This window comes from Mobula hypostoma, chromosome 10, assembly GCF_963921235.1.
Source record: "Mobula hypostoma chromosome 10, sMobHyp1.1, whole genome shotgun sequence".
Lineage (NCBI taxonomy): Eukaryota > Metazoa > Chordata > Chondrichthyes > Myliobatiformes > Myliobatidae > Mobula > Mobula hypostoma.
Window position 1 is genome coordinate 35,787,538 of NC_086106.1, and position 17,155 is coordinate 35,804,692.

The following is a 17,155-nucleotide window of genomic DNA, read 5'->3' on the forward strand; positions in this document are numbered from 1 at the left end:
AGAGTACCGTGCCAAAGATGTTACAGAAACAAAGGTGAACTCAAGCCAGTTTTTCACTATCTAACACTGGATAAACTTTCGTCCACGCATTTGCTGTGAATCTTTCTGGAATGGAGAATTTTAATACAATTTGAATGCGATTTCAATGCAGATATCCAATACAGTAGCTACTCGCAGCATTCATTCGCCCAGTTGCTGCGAATAAACAGAATAAAAATAATATGTCACGGTTATGCCTTCAATTTAAATCAGTTACAGTTTATGGAACTCAATCAATAAATTATAATATGCGTAACATTACAAATATTATGTTTCACAACTGGTCTAGGTATTTAGAAAAATGTAGTTTCAAAGCAGCAATGACATATTCAATTTTCTACTCTTAAATTGCCAAGAAACCTTCTTAGAATCCATGAGTCCAGCTAAATCAGTGATATTCATAATGTCCGGATCTGGATTTACGTACTTAAGGTCAGTGTTTACGAATAGTAAATAGATGGGGCCGATTAGCCTAAAGATCGTTTCTAAATGACCAGACCAGTTGATAAACATAATAAGTATAATGTTAAGGACAAAAGAGGTACTTGAAGAGTATAAAAAATACAAGAGAACACTTATGAAAAACAAATAGGAAGCCGAAAAGAAGATATAAGGTTGCTGTAGTGGATAACGTGAAAGAGAATCTGAAGGGCTTCCACAGATAGCTTAAGGGCAGCAGATTACAAGGGTCAAAATTGGTCCTCTGGAAGATCAGAATGGCCATCTATGCGTGGAGCCAAAAGAGATGTGGAAGATCTTAAAATGAATGTTTGCATCTGTATTTACATGGGAGAGGGACACGGAGTCTATAGAAGTGAGGCAAAGCGGCACCAACATCATGGACCCTATATAGATAAAATAGGAGGAGACGTTTAGGGTGGATTGAGTCTGACAAGGTGTTCCTCCAAACCAGTGGGAGGCAAGTTTAAAAATTACAAAGGTTGTAGCATAGATTTTTAACTCCTCCTTAGTTACAGGTGTTATGAGCCTTGAGGTTTGCCATAAAGCGTTGAGCTTCCTGGGGTTTTGAACACCTGTATTTACTAATCAATCGCTTAACTAGAGTTGTTAAGCCCTTGTGTTTTCGGTTTAATCTTCTTAGGTTATTGTGACTGGCACAGTGTCCAACATTCTATTATTATTTAAAGAGGTCTCCCATTTAGTGCCTTAGTGAGGGCATTGTGTCAGAGAGGATGAGTTATCTCATGGCGTCTCCCAGTCGCCTCTCCGAGGCTCTGATTCCAACTTCTATCCTCTTGTTTCCGTCTCTTCCTGGGAATTCCGCTGTTCCTCCGCACCTGGGTCCAGTCCTTCGTGAGCGCACCATGAAAGAATGATTCCCCCTACCCCATGGACACAGAGGAGATTCCGAGCTTCTCCAGACTATGTTCAAATTTATTTCCAGCGGTTCTTTGGATTAACAAGGTTCGCAGGTTCTCCCACGGTATGCCTTTTCCCCAAGTTATCTGCTATATTTCTGAGTCAAATACAATGTTTTAAAATTATATGCAACGTTTCTGAGTTATATGCTATTCCCGAGTCAACTGCAATGCCTCCATATTTTATGCTATGTTCCCGAGTTATATATTATGTTTCCAAGTGAAATAGAATGTTTTTGAGTTCTCTCATCTTGCTATGCTTCCAAGTAAAATGCAATAATATCAAGGTATAAGGTTTGTTTCCAAGTTATACACTACGTTACCAAGTTTCATGCTTTGTTACCAATTGCTTTGTGTGCAATCTATATGCAATGTTTCGAGCTCGAGTTCTACTTTGTGTTTTTCCAGACCTGCCTCGGGCTCCTCATAGCTGTTCTGGATTCCGAAGCGCGGCCTGGAGCTCCAAGTCTGCTTTATATATTTCAGGTTGCGTCGGAAGCATCAGAACACTGTCTGGAACTTCAGCTCCGCTGTGTGTTTTTCAGCAGTGCCTTGAGAACTCCCTGGCCCATCAAATGCCGGGATGGAGGAGAGGGCTGGGGTGGAAGGTACTGTCATGAATCCTGCGGCTTGAGTGTTTAGCCTCTAGGGTTTCAAGCACCGATATTAATCAATATCTCAGCCAGTGTTGTAAGGTCCTTGCGTTTTCGGTTTATTTTTGCCGTTATTGTGGGTGGCACAGCTTTCCCGTAGTAACCTGCGTCCACTGCTTAGTGAGCGCACAATAACAGCTGATGCCGTTCCAGAGAATTGGAGGATCGCTAATGCTGTTCCGCTGTTTTAAAGTTGCTCTGAAATAAATACAAACTATAGCCCGGTGAGCCTGACATCAGTAGTGGGAAAGTTATTGGAAGGTATTCTAAGGGATCGGATATATGAGCATTTGGATAGACAGGGACTTATTAAGTATAGTCAGCAGAACTGTGCGTGGAAGGTCGTGCCTGTCCAATCTTGTAGAGATTTTGGGGAAGCTATTGGAAAGTTGATAAATACAAGGCAGTGGATGTTGACTGCATAGACCACAGCAAGTCATTTCACAATGTTCCAGAATGGAGGTTGCTTAAGCAGGTTAAATCACGTGGCATTCAAGATGAAGTAGTAAACTGGATAGAACGTAAACACGAGGAATTCTGCAGATGCTGGAAATTCAAGCAACACACATCAAAGTTGCTGGTGACCGCAGCAGGCCAGGCAGCATCTCTAGGAAGAGGTACAGTCGACATTTTGGGCCGAGACCCTTCGACAGGAATTGGATAGAACATTGGGTTTGCAAGATAACACAGGATGGTAGTAAACGGTTGCCTCTCTGACTGGAAGCCTGTGGGGAGTACTTCTGGTGTTAGTGCTGGGTTCGTTGTTCTTTGTCATCTATATCAGCGATCTGGATAATAATGGGTTAGCCTGGATCAGCGAATTTGCGGATGACACCAAGATTGGGAGTGTAGTGGACGGCGAAGAAGACTAATAGATTTTGCTGCTTTCAGCTGGTCCTGTAATTGCTGACAAAAATATGCTGAAAATATGGCAAATGGAATTCAATGCAGACAAGTGCGAGTTGGTGCACTTCGATAGAACCAACCAGGTAGGTATTACCCAGTGAACTGCAGGGCACTGATGAACAAAAGGATCAGGGAGTACAGGTGCAGAATTAATTGAAAGCGATATCACAGGTAGATAGGGTCTACAAGAAAGCCTTCGGCTCATTGGCCTACATAGATCACAGTACTGAGATGGGATGTGATGTTAAAGTTGCATGAGACATTGCTGAAGCCTATTTGAGAGTATTGTGTGTAGTCATCTACCTACAGGAAAGATGTAAATAAAACTGGAAGTGTACAGATTGGGTAAATGCAGTCAGACCGTGATAGACTTCGGGGTGAAGTTTTACCACACTTGGAAGAACTACTTGCGGCCCTGAATGGTGGAGACGGAGGCATAGCGCTTGACCGTCTTGCAGGATAAGTGTTACGAGGGTGCTCAGTGGGGAGAGATGAGTCCACACTCTCACCATCACCTGAGTGTAGAAGATTACCCTCATGTTCCCTTTAAACATTTCACCTTTCTCCCTTATATCATTAACTGGTGCATCTAAAACTCTGCTACGTGTCTCTGGTGAATAGTAAACCTGCAACCTCGAGGACAGTGAGGAAATGGTCGGAGGAGGCGTATGAGGCGCTCCAAGGTCGATTTGAGGTGACAGACTGGCAGGCACCCTGTGATCCACATGGAGAGGATATTGATGGGCTCACAGAGTGCATCACTGATTACATCAACTTCTGTGTGGACTGCAATGTTCCGACAAGAACTGTCCTTTGTTATTCAAATAACAACCATGGGTAACAAAGGACATTAAGGACATCCTGAACGCTAAAAAGAGGGCGTTTAGAAATGGAAATAGGGAGGAGCTGAGGGCAATACAGAGGGACCTGAAAGCCAGGGTCAGGGAGGCTAAAGACGGGTATAGGAGGAAGCTTGAGTGGAAACTCCAACAGAACAACATGAGAGAGGTCTGGAGTGGGATGAGGACTATCACTGGATTCCGGCAAACTAGCAACAGAGGAGCTGAAGGCAGCGTGGACAGGGCCAACGAACTTACCTGTTCTTAAACAGATTTGACATTGTGGCCCCTGCCCATCCCCCAGATGTCATCTGTTGTCGGCCCCCAACCAACACATATTCCACTCTCCCCTCCTACCCTCCTCACAGCCCCCCACCCTGCTCTCATGACTATACCCCTTCCCCACATGAAACCACCAGGGTGGGCTTCATAGCTGAACAGGTGAGAAGACAGCTGAAACGTCTCAACCCAAGCAAGGCTGCAGGACCGGATGGTGTCAGTACCAGGGTGCTCAAAACATGTGCCCCTCAGCTACGTGGAGTACTTAGCCAGGTCTTCAACCTGAGCCTGCGGCTCCGGAGGGTTCCTGTGCTGTGGAAGACATCCTGCCTCGTCCCTGTGCTGAAGACACCGCGCCCCAGCAGCCTCAATGACTACAGACCGGTGGTATTGACCTCCGACATCATGAAGACCCTGGAGAGACTTGTTCTGGAGCTGCTCCGGCCTATGGTCAGGCCACACTTTGATCCCCTCCAGTTGGCCTACCATCCCCGACTCGGAGTTGAGGATGCCATCGTCCTCCTGCTGAACCATGTCTACGCCCACCTGGACAAGCCAGCGAGCACTGTGATGGTCATGTTTTTTTGACTTCTCCGGTGTGTTCAACACCATCCGCCCTGCTCTGCTGGAGGAGAAGCTGACAGCGATGCAGGTGGATGCTTTCCTGGTGTCATGGATTCTTGATTACCTGACTGGCAGACCACAGTACGTGTGCTTGCAACACTGTGTGTCCGACAGAGTGATCAGCTGCACTGGGGCTCCACAGGGGACTGTCTTGTCTCCCTTTCTGTTCACCATTTACACCTCGGACTTCAACTACTGCACAGAGTCTTGTCATCTTCAGAAGTTTTCTGATGACTCTGCCATAGTTGGATGCATCAGCAAGGGAGATGAGGCTGAGTACAGGGCTACGGTAGGAAACTTTGTCATATGGTGTGAGCAGAATTATCTGCAGCTTAATGTAAAAAAGAGTAAGAAGCTGGTGGTAGACCTGAGGAGAGCTAAGGTACCGGTGACCCTTGTTTCCATCCAGGGGGGTCAGTGTGGACCTGGTGGAGGATTACAACTACCTGGGGATACGAATTGACAATAAACTGGACTGGTCAAAGAACACTGAGGCTGTCTACAAGAAGGGTCAGAGCCGTCTCTATTTCCTGAGGAGACTGAGGTCCTTTAACATCTGTCAGACGATGCTGAGGATGTTCTACGAGTCTGTGGTGATCAGTGCGATCATGTTTGCTGTTGTGTGCTGGGGCAGCAGGCTGAGGGTAGCAGACACCAACAGAATCAACAAACTCATTCATAAGGCCAGTGATGTTGTGGGGATGGAACTGGGCTCTCTGATGGTGGTGTCTGAAAAGAGGATGCTGTCCAACTTGCATGCCATCTTTGACAATGTCTCCTATCCACTACATAATGGACTGGTTGGCCAGAGGAGTACATTCAGCCAGAGACTCATTCCACCGAGATGCAACACAGCATCATAGGAAGTCATTCCTGCCTGTGGCCATCAAACTTTACAACTCCTCCCTTGGAGGGTCAGGCACCCTGAGCCAATAGGCTGGTCTTGGACTTATTTCCTGGCATTATTTACATATTACTATTTAATTATTTATGGTTTTATTACTATTTAATTATTTATGGTGCAACTGTAACGAAAACCAATTTCCCCCAGGATCAATATAGTATGACTATGTCTATGACTAACTCTAGTTGCAGTTGTAGTCTCACCAGTCCTCAATGGTAAAAACCTGCTTGCAGTTACCCAATCTATACTCTGCACAATTTTATACCTCTAGCAAATCTTCCCTCACCTTCCTGCATTCCATTGAGTAGAAAAAAAAGTTCCTACCTATTCAATCTTTCCTTACATCTCGGTTACTCTATCCCGACAAAATCCTTTAAATTTTCTCTGTACTCTTTCAGTTTTATTTACACCTTTCCTGTAGGTAGGTGACGGTAGCCGGCTACATCCTCCTGTAGCCGCCCTATGTCATCCTCGAAGTTTATTACCTACTCTTCTTTGGGTAATTCACAAATATACGAACCATACATTTAGAACCTTCTGTATTGAGTACTTCGGGCCTCTGCGGGGAGAGCTGGACAGCGTTGGGCTCCGAGGTTTCTGGAGCAGCTGAATTTGTTTATTGTTGTCCTAACGAGAATCGTTAATCTTTCTGCTGGCTGTTTAATCTTTTTGATTTTATTTTCTTTGGCACAGGTTTTCCACGCTCTGTGATTGCTTAAGCAGACACCCGATTATCAGCTTTGAGGGTGTTCTGTGTGCAGAGTCACTCTACCGAGCCACCAATGTTTTGTTGAAACTCTTCTGAATAAACACTGGTCGCTATCTCCACATTGGAGATTTATCATTTCTCCGCACTTGAGTTCAGTCTTTACCCGCGGACACTGTGACATTATTCATTAAAGTTTTATTTGTATTACCCTTCTTAAGATTCTACCGGTATGCTGTGAGGTATTTTTATTATAGCAGTTTTCTGCAAACACGGTGAGTCCTCTAAGCCAGTGGTCCCCAACCACCGGGCTACGGACTGGTACCGGGACGCAAAGTGTGTGCTACCGGGCCGCGAGGAAACGATATGATTTGGCGATATGAGTCAGCTTCACCTTTCCTCATTCCCCCTCACCCACTGCTGAGCTTGAACACACGCGAGGTCATTACCCGCGCGTCATCCATGTCAGCACAGGAAGAAGATCAACTCCTCGAGCTTGCAAATGAAGGCGGACTTAAAGTATGTTTGACATAACATCTCTGCCGGCATTCTGGATGAAAGTCAAGGCTAAATATCCTGAGATAGCTACGAAAGCACTGAAAACGTTGCTTCCATTTCCAACATATCTCTGCAATGAAAGCAACGAAAACTAAATTGCAGAATAGACTGGACATAGGGAACCCACTTCGAGTATCGCTGTCTCCCATCACCCCTCGATACGACCGTGTTGTTGAAGGGAACAAGTATTCATCCCAGGGCTCCCACTGATTCAGCGATATTTGTGTGTTGCAATTATTTTATATGTACATACGGGGAAATATGTGCTGTGTTTAATATCCAAACGTTACTTAAAATGTTATGACGCTATTGACTTATAAGTGACTTATATAACCATATAACAATTACAGCACGGAAACAGGCCATCTCTGCCCTTCTAGTCCGTGCTGAACACTACTCTCATCGACCTGCACTCAACCCATAACCCTCCGTTCCTTTCCTGTCCATATACCTATCCAATTTTTCTTTAAATGATAATATCGAACCTGCCTCTACCACTTCTACTGGAGTTCGTTCAATACTTACTTCAATCTCCCCTGTCCTCCTCCGATAATTGACTTATCACTATATTCATGCGAGGAAAATATGCGCTGTGTGCTTAACATTAAATTTGTTCGATAAACCCTTTTGGAAACGAAATTGAGTGTATTAGCCACTTATCACCTATAGAAACATAGAAAATAGGTGCAGGAGTAGGCCATTCGGCCCTTCGAGCCTGCACCACCATTTATTATGATCATGGCTGATCATCCAACTCAGAACCCCGCCCCAGCCTTCCCTCCATACCCCCTGACCCCTGCAGCCACAAGGGCCATATCTAACTCCTTCTTAAACATAGCCAATGAACTGGCCTCAACAGTTTCCTGTGGCAGAGAATTCCACAGATTCACCACTCTCTGTGTGAAGAAGTTTTTCCTAATCTCGGTCCTAAAAGGCTTCCCCTCTATCCTCAAACTGTGACCCCTCGTTCTAGACTTCCCCAACATCGGGAACAATCTTCCTGCATCCAGCCTGTCCAATCCCTTTAGGATCTTATACGTTTCAATCAGATCCCCCCTCAATCTTCTAAATTCCAACGAGTACAAGCCCAGTTCATCCAGTCTTTCTTCATATGAAAGTCCTGCCATCCCAGGAATCAATCTGGTGAACCTTTTTTGTACTCCCTCTATGGCAAAGATGTCTTTCCTCAGATTAGGGGACCAAAACTGCACACAATACTCCAGGTGTGGTCTCACCAAGGCCTTGTACAACTGCAGTAGTACCTCCCTGCTCCTGTACTCGAATCCTCTCGCTATAAATGCCAGCATACCATTCGCCTTTTTCACCGCCTGCTGTACCTGCATGCCCACTTTCAATGACTGGTGTATAATGACACCCAGGTCTCATTGCATCTCCCCTTTTCCTAATCGGCCACCATTCAGATAATAATCTGTTTTCCTATTTTTGCCACCAAAGTGGATAACTTCACATTTATCCACATTAAATTGCATCTGCCATGAGTTTGCCCACTCACCCAACCTATCCAAGTCACCCTGCATCCTCGTAGCATCCTCCTCACTGCGAACACTGAAACCCAGCTTCGTGTCATCCGCAAACTTGGAGATGCTGCATTTAATTCCCTCATCCAAGTCATTAATATATATTGTAAACAACTGGGGTCCCAGCACTGAGCCATGCGGTACCCCACTAGTCACCGCCTGCCATTCTGAAAAGGTCCCGTTTATTCCCACTCTTTGCTTCCTGTCTGCTAACCAATTCTCCACCCACACCAATACCTTACCCCCAATACCGTGTGCTTTAAGTTTGCACACTAATCTCCTGTGTGGAACCTTGTCAAAAGCCTTTTGAAAATCCAAATATACCACATCCACTGGTTCTCCCCTATCCACTCTACTAGTTACATCCTCAAAAAATTCTATGAGATTCGTCAGACATGATTTTCCTTTCACAAATCCATGCTGACTTTGTCTGATCATTTCACCGCTTTCCAAATGTGCTGTTATCACATCCTTGATAACTGACTCCAGCAGTTTCCCCACCACCGACACTAGGCTAACCGGTCTATAATTCCCCAGTTTCTCTCTCCCTCCTTTTTTAAAAAGTGGGGTTACATTAGCCACCCTCCAATCCTCAGGAACTAGTCCAGAATCTAACGAGTTTTGAAAAATTATCACTAATGCATCCACTATTTCTTGGGCTACTTCCTTAAGCACTCTAGGATGCAGACCATCTGGCCCTGGGGATTTATCTGCCTTCAATCCCTTCAATTTACCTAACACCACTTCCATACTAACATGTATTTCACTCAGTTCCTCCATCTCACTGGACCCTCTGTCCCTTACTATTTCTGGAAGATTATTTATGTCCTCCTTAGTGAAGACAGAACCAAAGTAATTATTCAATAGGTCTGCCATGTCCTTGCTCCCCATAATCAATTCACCTGTTTCTGTCTGCAGGGGACCTACATTTGTCTTTACCAGTCTTTTCCTTTTTACATATCTATAAAAGCTTTTACAGTCCGTTTTTATGTTCCCCACCAGTTTTCTCTCATAATTTTTTTCCCCTTCCTAATTAAGCCCTTTGTCCTCCTCTGCTGAACTCTGAATTTCTCCCAGTCCTCAGGTGAGCCACTTTCTCTGGCTAATTTGTATGCTACTTCTTTGGAATTGATACTATCCCTAATTTCTCTTGTCAGCCACGGGTGCACTACCTTCCTTGATTTATTCTTTTGCCAAACTGGGATGAACAATTGTTGTAGTTCATCCATGCAACCTTTAAATGCTTGCCATTGCATATCCACCGTCAATCCTTTAAGTGCCATTTGCCAGTCTATCTTAGCTAATTCACGTCTCATACCTTCAAAGTTACCCCTCTTTAAGTTCAGAACCTTTGTTTCTGAATTAACTATGTCACTCTCCATATTAATGAAGAATTCCACCATATTATGGTCACTCTTACCCAAGGGGCCTCTCATGACAAGATCGCTAATTAACCCTTCCTCATTGCTCAAAACCCAGTCCAGAATAGCCTGCTCTCTAGTCGGTTCCTCGACATGTTGGTTCAAAAAACCATCCCGCATACATTCCAAGAAATCCTCTTCCTCAGCACCTTTACCAATTTGGTTCACCCAGTCTACATGTATATTGAAGTCACCCATTATAACTGCTGTTCCTTTATTCCACACATTTCTAATTTCCTGTTTAATACCATCTCTGACCTCACTACTACTGTTAGGTGGCCTGTACACAACTCCCACCAGGGTCTTCTGCCCCTTAGTGTTACGCAGCTCTACCCATATCGATTCCACATCTTCCCGGCTTATGTCCTTCCTTTCTATTGCGTTAATCTCTTCTTTAACCAGCAACGCCACCCCACCTCCCCTTCCTTCATGTCTATCCCTCCTGAATATTGAATATCCCTGAACGTTGAGCTCCCATCCCTGGTCACCCTGGAGCCATGTCTCTGTGATCCCAACTATATCATAATCATTAATAACAATCTGCACTTTCAATTCATCCACCTTATTACGAATGCTCCTTGCATTGACACATAAAGCCTTCAGGCGCTCTTTTACAACTCTCTTAGCCCTTATACAATTATGTTGAATTATATTCCAGTCATGATTAACACCGCCCCCACCCCGTACAGAATCGCCAAAAACGATTTGTAGAAAAAAAAAATTGGCACGTACACGCATGCGCACTGGTGCCCACGCAAGTCTTCATGGTCATTGTCGCCTTTCTCGAGGTAAAGACAACGTATTTCACTACTACTCATGTCCGTTGGTAACCCTGCACCCCCACCCCCACCCCACAGGGTCGGCCGGTCCGCAAGAATATTGTCAATAATAAACCGGTCCGCGTTGCAAAATAGGTTGGGGATCCCTGCTCTAAGCTTCACAAAGAAGTGTCTTGGATTTGGCTAAAATAAGGAGCCATTTTTTCCAACTTAGGAATGGTGTGCCAGCCATTCGGTGCTATCTTCAATAGGTTCCAATAGATACATTTAATGTCAGAGAAATGTATTGTCATAAGTGGGGGGTGTTGGCGGCGGACCCAAATGCAAGACACAGGCACAGAAGTACTTGGAACAGGATTAGATGTGTAAAGCAAGCAAGGGAAGTGGGGATGAAACGACTCTGGACAAGACACAGGCCCTGGACGAGGCTAGGATACAGGGCCTGATCTAAGAGTAGACGAGGAAAGCGGAACCTGGATGACGAAATAGGAATTTGGAAGCTGGACAAGGACTCTAAGCCAGAGAATGGACGGCGACCCAGAACCTGGGTCTTGACTCGGGCTCGGACCCCGGATCTAGGTTAGAACAAGACGTGGCTACAGGACGAGGAGTGGCAACAAAACTGGACTGGAGAACCTTCCTCCAATCATCTCAAAATTATGCCTCTGGTATTGGCCATTTCTGTCTCGGGGAAAAGTCTCTAGCTGTCCACTCTATCCACACCTCTCATCCTCCTTCACTCCAAAGAGAAAAAGCCCCAACTCACTCAACCTTTCCTCATAAGACACGCTCTCTAATGCAGGCAGCCTCCTGGCAAGTCTCCTCTGTGTCCCCTCTGGATCTTCTCCATGCATCCTATGACAAGGCTACCAAAGCTGGACGCCAGTGTGGTCTGACCAGAGTTTTATAGAGCTGCAACATTACCTCACACTTTTGAACTCTATCCCCCAATTTACTGGACACTCCGCCTGCCCCCGCATCATCGGGGGAGTCTGAAGCCCCGAGGTTAAAAGTGAGAGAGAAAGATGTTAAAAAGGGATGTAAAGAGCAAGATTTTCACAAGTGGACATGTGAGTGGGACTGAAAGAGAAATCTCTAGAGGTGGGTACAGTTACGTTGATAGAAAAGGCCGAGGCCCATTCTCCCACCCCTCACCCCATGCGCACTCCCTCGCACACTCTCGCTCTTTCGCCTCACACTCGCACACTCTCGCTCTTTCGCCTCACTCACACTCACTCTCTCTCTCTCTTGTCTAGTTTCATCTGGTGTTCAGCCCTCTCCCCGAACCTGTTACCACCTCCGTTATTTATCAGAGTCCAACCCTTGTAGCTCTTTGTGTTCCTGCTGTCAGTCCGCACCTTCACACTATCCCTACTTTGTCCCATCTCCCTCGCGATGTTATTTCCTCGTTCCCCATGTCGTCCTCCACCTGCCACTGTCTGTGCTCCTCCTTCGCTCCTCTCCTTGTGCAGGATCTGAGAGATCTTGGGGTCCGTGTTCATAGGACACTCAAAGCTGTTGCGCAGGTTGACAGTGTTGTTACGAAGGCGCATGGTGTGCTGGCATTCATCAACCGTGCGAGTGAGTTCAAGAGCTGTGAGGTAATGTGTGGTAAACCATATATATATGTTGTAACTGGGTTACCCGTCTGGACACGTCCCTCTGTTGACTGCTCCTGTGGCTCCTCCCACAGACCCCTCAATAAAGGCGATTGTGTCACTGCTCCTCCTCTCAGTCCAAGAGCAGACACTCAGCATGATGGAGATCACATTTTACTGCTAATAAAAGCCTTTCAATATTTACTCTACTTCCAGTCTTTCGGAGTTATTGATAGTGCATCAAAATGTTACAACTATATAAGACCTCGGTCAGACCCCACTTGGAGTACTGTGTTCAGTTGTGGTCACCTCACGACAGGAAGGATGTGGATACTATATAGAGAGTGCTGAGGAGAGTTACAAGCATGAAGCCTGGATTGGAGGGCGTGTTTTATGAGAATAGGTTGAGTGAACTTGGCCTTTTCTCCTTGGAGCAACGGAGGATGAGAGGTGACCTGATAGAGGTGTACAAGATAATGAGAGGCATTGATCACATGGATAGTTAGAGGCTTTTTCCCAGGGCTGAAATGGCTAGAATGAGAGGGCGTACTTTTAAGGTGCTTGGAAGTAGGTACAAGGGGATGTCGGGGTAAGTTTTTCACGCAGAGAGTGGTGGGTGCGTGGAATTTACTGCCAGGGGCAGTGGTGGAAGTGGATACAATAGGGCCTTTTAAGAGCCTCTTGGGTGCATGGAGCTTAGAAAAATAGAGGGCTATGCACTAGGGCAGGGGTCCCCAACATTTTTTGTACTGCGGCCCGGTTTAATATTGACAATATTCTTGTGGACCAGCATTTCTTAAAGGGTTTATCTGACGAATTTAACATTAAACAGACAGCGCATATTTTCCTCGCATGAATATAGTGATAAGTCAATTATCGGGGGAGGACAGGGGAGCTTGAAGTAAGTGTTGAACGAACTTCCAGTAGAAGTGGTAGAGGCAGGTTCGATATTATCATTTAAAGAAAAACTGCATAGGTATATTGACAGGAAAGGAATGGAGGGTTATGGGCTGAGTGCAGGTCGGTGGGACGAGGTGAGAGTAGAGTTCAGCACGGACTAGAAGAGCCGAGACAGCCTGTTTCTGAGCTGTAATTGTTGCATGGTTCTACAAGTCACTTATAAATCAATAGCATCATAACATTTTAAGTAACGTTTGGATGTTAAACACACAGCACCTATTTTCCCCGCATGAACATATAAAATCATTGCAACACACCAATATCGCTGATTCAGTGGGAGCCCTGGGCTTGTTTCCCTGCAACAAGACAGTCCTATCACAGGCTGATGGGAGTCAGCGATACTCGAAGGGGGTTCCTTATGTCCAGTCTATTCCGCAATTTAGTTTTTGTTGGATTCATTGCAGAGATATGTTGGAAATGGAAGCACCGTTTTCAGTGCTTTCATGGCTATCTCAGGATATTTAGCCTTGACTTTGATCCAGAATGCTGGCAGAGATGTTATGTCAAACATACTTTTCAGCCCGCCGTCATTTGCAAGCTCAAGCTGAACTTCTTCCCGCGCTGACATGGATGACGTGCGGGTAATGACCTCCCGTGTGTTCAAGCTGAACAGGGCGTGACAGGGAATGAGGAAAGCTGCAGCAACTCCTATCGCCAAAACATGTCGTTTCCTCGCGGCATGGGACCGGTCCGCAGCCCGGTGGTTGGGGACTGCTGCGCTCGGGAAATTCTAAGCAGTTTCTAGAGTAGGTTACGTGGTCGGCACAACATTGTGGGCCGAAGGGCTTGTAATGTGCTGTGAATTTCTATGTTCGGAAACATGTGGTTAAACCTCTCAGTCCTCTCGTGCTTTCCTACTTATTTCTGCCTGCTCTGCTTACCGGACCTGCCTGTTTAGTTAGTTTGACATGGAATTCTGACTCAACACCTGCTACACTAGTATTCTGTGTCCCAGCCCTGCTGCCTCACCAGCTTAAACCCTCACAAAGTGCTCGAGCACAGGTATGGATAAAAGGGACGCACAGAGGCGGTTTCCAATAGTGCAAGAGTCTGGGACCAGAGGGCACAGCCTCAGAATAGAAGGACGTCCCTTTAGAGCAGAGGTGAGGAGGAATTTCTTTAGCCTCAGAGTACTGAATCTGTGGAATTCATTGTCACAGACTCACCCCTGACATTTCCGCTGTACCTACTCCCCAGCAGCTTAAACCTGTGTCCTCTTGTGGCAACCATTTCAGACCTGGGAAAAAGGCTCTGACTATCCACACAATCAATGCCTCTCATCATCTTACACACCTGTATCAGGTAACCTCTCACCCTCCATCGCTCCAAGGAGAAAAGGCCGAGTTCACTCAACCCATTCTCATAAGTCCTGCTCCCCAACCCAGGCAACATCCTTGTAAATCTCCTCTGCACCCTTTCTGTGGCTTCCACATTCTTCTTGTAGTGAGACGACCACAGTACTACAAGTGGGGTCTGACCAGGGTCCCATATAGCTGCAACATTACCTCTCGGCTTCTAAATTCAGTTCCATGATTGATGAAGGCCAATACACCGTATGCCTTCTTAACCACAGAGTCAACCTGCGTAGCAGCTTTGAGCATCCTATGGACTCAGACCCCAAGATCCCTCTGATCCTCCACACTGCCAAGAGTCTTACCATTAATACTATATTCTGCCATCATATTTGACCTACCAAAATGAACAACTTCACACTTATCTGGGTTGAACTCCATCTGCCACTTCTCAGCCCAGTTTTGCATCTTATCAATGTCCCGCTGTAACCTCTGACAGCCCTCCACACTACCCACAACACCTCCAACCTTTGTGTCTCAGCAAACTTACTAAGCCATCGCTCCACTTCCACTTCCTCATCCAGGTCATTTATAAAAATCACGAAGAGTAAGGTCCCAGAACAGATCCCTGAGGCCGACATCCATGCAGAATATGACCCATCTACAACAACTCCTTGCCTTCTGTGGGCAAGCCAGTTCTCGATCCACAAAGCAATGTCCCCTTGGATCCCATGCCTCCTTACTTTCTGAATAAGCCTTGCATGGGGTACCTTATCAAATGCCTTCCTGAAATCCATATACACTACATCTACTGCTCTTCTTTCATCATTGTGTTTAGTCACATCCTCAAAAAATTAAATCAGGCTCATAAGGCACGACCTGCCCTTGACAAAGCCATACTGACTATTCCTAATCCTGTTATACCTCTCCAAATGTTCATAAATCCTGCCTCTCAGGATCTTCTCCATCAACTTACTGAGGTAGGACTCACTGGTCTATAGATTCCAGGGCTATCTCTACTCCCTTTCTTGAATAAAGGAACAACATCGGCAACCCTCCAATCCTCTAGAACTTCTCCCGTCCCCGTTGATGATGCAAAGATCATCACCAGAGGCTCAGCAATCTCCCTCGCCTCCCACAGTAGCCTGGGGTACATCTCATCCGGTCCTGGTGACTTATCCAACTTGATGCTTTCCCAAAGCTCCAGCACATCCTCTTTCTTAATATCTACATGTTCAAGCTTTTCAGTCTGCTGCAAGTCATCACGACAATCACTAAGATCCTTTTCCATAGTGAATACGGAAGTAAAATATTCATTAAGTACCTCTGCTATTTCCTCCGGTTGCATACATACATTCCCACTGTCACACTTGATAGGTCCTATTCTTTCACGTCTTATCCTCTTGCTCTTCACATACTTGTAGAATGCCTTGGGGTTTTCCTTAACCCTGCCTGCCAAGGCCTTCTCATGGCCTCTTCTGGCTCTCCTAATTTCCTTCTTAAGCTCCTTCCTATTAGCCTTATAACCTTCCGGATCTTTAACATTGCCTAGCTCTCTGAACCTTTTGTAAGCTTTTCTTTTCTTCTTGACTAGATTTATTACAGCCTTTGTACACCACGGTTCCTGTACCCTAGCATAACGTCCCTGTCTCATCGGAACGTACCCAGGCAGAGCTCCACACAAACATCCCCTGAACATTTGCCACATTTCGTCCATACTTTTCCCTAAGAGCATCTGTTTCCAGTTTCCTGCCTGATAGCCTCATATTTCCCCTTGTTCCAATGAAAAGTTTCCCTAACTTGTCTGCTCCTATCCCTCTCCAATGCTGCGGTAAAAGAGATAGAATTATGATCACTATCTCCAAAATGCTCTCCCACTGAGAGACCTGACACCTGACTAGGTTCATTTCCCAATACCAGATCAAGTACAGCCTCTTCTCTTGGAGGCTTACCAACATATTGTGTCAAGAAATCTTCCTGCATATTGTGTCAAGAAATCTTCCTGAACACACCTAACAAATTCCACCCCATCTTAAACCCCTTGCTCTTGGGATACGCCAATCGATATTTGGGAAATTAAAGCCTCCCATCATGACAACTCTGTTATTATTACACCTTTCCAGGATCTGTTTCCCTATCTGCTCCTCGATATCCCTGTTACTATTGGATGGCCTATGAAAAACACCCAGTAAAGTTATTGACCCCTTCCTGTTCCTAACCTCCACCCACAGAGACCCCGTAGACAATCCCTCCATGGAGTCCACCTTTCCTGCAGCTGTGACACTATCTCTGATCAACAGTGCCACACCCCCACCTCTTTTGCCTCCCTCCCTGTCCTTGTTGAAACATCTAAAATCCAGCAATTGAAGTGACCATTCCTGTCCCTGAGCCATCCAAGTCTCTAATGGCCACCACCTCATATCTCCAAGTACTGATCCACGCTCTAAGCTCATCCACTTTGTTCACAACACTCCTTGCGTTAAAATAGACGCATCTCAAACCTTCGGTCTGAGATCATCCTTTCTCTATCACCTGCCTATCCTCCCTCTCGCACTGTCAACAAGCTTTCTCTATTTGTGAGCCAACCCCCTCTTCCTTAGTCTCTTCAGTTCGGTTCCCACCCCGCAACCATTCTAGTTTAAACTCGCAGTAGCCTTAGCAAACCTCCCTGCCAGGATAT